The following is a 1,619-nucleotide window of genomic DNA, read 5'->3' as shown; positions in this document are numbered from 1 at the left end:
TTGGACCTAGCTATAAATGCTTCAAAGTATGATCAAATCTAAAATGAAAAAGACTTAAAATAGTCAGTGACAAAAAAATTGCAAATGTGAGCAATCGACGAAACAATATAATTTTTCCACTATATACACAATTTTAGGAAAAAACAATCAATAGTATTGTTAGGAACAATAAGGTTTCCTTGTTACAAATAGGCACGCAAAGATATAAGCCTATATGAAGATTGCATCATTAACTACTTAAATTTAGAGGATACTACATGCTTCAGCAGCACGTCTACACAAATTAAAACAATACAGAGATTAACATGGCACTTGCACAAGGATGAAATGAAAATTTGTATAGTATTCCATATTTTTCATTCTTCAGATGCAAGAAATGAAAAGCAGTTGTTAAAAAGTTGATTACATAATTACAAGAGTAACAATACATGTAAGTCCTAGAATTAAAGGTTAGTTTCATATCAGTGTATTAAATCTTCACCTCAGAAATGCCTTTACATAGCATAACCTTTACAAAACTTTTGAAATTAGTTAAATTCTCATTTTATCCCAAAGAAATATACTAGTATAAGGACCTAGAAAAAAAAAGGAATCTTTAACTTTATATATGGAATGCAATCTTACAGGACACATTTATTAATGAACCTATGTATTACAAAACAATGTAGAATTCAAATTATATCTAGGAGAGAATGAAATAGATTATGGATATTATGCAAACACAGAATATAGAATATTTAAAAATATCCTTTTTTCAGACAAGCACAAGAAATATCTTTAGTTTTTGTACTACTCATTTCAACAGATAAATTCAAATTATTTCTGATTTAAAAAAATCACAAACTCTGCAGAAATCATTATACATGTATACAAAAACAAACTCTTGAATATACTTTAACATCAAAATCAGACAATTCACTTGGAAGAATTCCCCAGAATTTTTACAGGAAGATATTGCTGTTATTTGGATTGTGAAAATATTTTCTATGGACACAAAGAATGGACTGGCACTTTCATGCAATTGTTTCGAACATATTTATAAGATGATTTCTTTGTTGCTTTGTATGTCCCTCCCCCATGGCATAACCCCTGCTTTCACTGTATTTGATGTTGGTATAATTTGTGGCTGGGAAGGGAAAAAAAAACAAACCTTTAAATAGGGATACAGGTGGACCCATTGCAATGAGATGTACAAATTGTTATGTCAAAAAATGAACTTTACAAATTTGGTTGGGGTGGGAGGACAGGGAGAGGGGGGAGATGAGAAAGGATGGGAAGCAGAAACAAAGGAAGAGACAACAATGCTTGATAAGAAATGTTTTCATTATCTTGCTCATGCAATTGTAACCCCTCTGTATGGCATTTTCACAATGAAAAACAAACAAACAAACAAAAGAATGGACTGGCATTTTGAAGTTTAAGAAACTTAATTGATACCTTAGCTATAGTAAATAATGCTGCAATAAATATATTTGTTCTGGTAGCTTTCGTATGGTCATGTTTGATGCCCCTCAGTAGATGAATGGATCAAGGAAATGTGATATATATACACAATGGAATTCTATGCCTCCACCAGAAAGAATGACATTGCCCCATTTATTAGGAAATGGAAAGACTTT

At 31.1% G+C, this 1,619-nt stretch overlaps 1 pseudogene; it reads left to right on the top strand.

The window, feature by feature from the left end:
- Positions 1-257: 257 nt before the first annotated feature.
- LOC122098247 lies at positions 258-357 on the top strand (annotated as a pseudogene).
- The last annotated feature ends 1,262 nt before the right edge of the window (positions 358-1,619 follow it).

This window comes from Dipodomys spectabilis, unplaced genomic scaffold (assembly GCF_019054845.1).
Source record: "Dipodomys spectabilis isolate Male_0828 unplaced genomic scaffold, ASM1905484v1 ptg000467l, whole genome shotgun sequence".
In the NCBI taxonomy this organism is placed as follows: Eukaryota; Metazoa; Chordata; class Mammalia; order Rodentia; family Heteromyidae; genus Dipodomys; species Dipodomys spectabilis.
The sequence above is the reverse complement of the archived record's forward strand: the minus strand, read 5'-3'. Positions and strand labels throughout refer to the sequence as shown.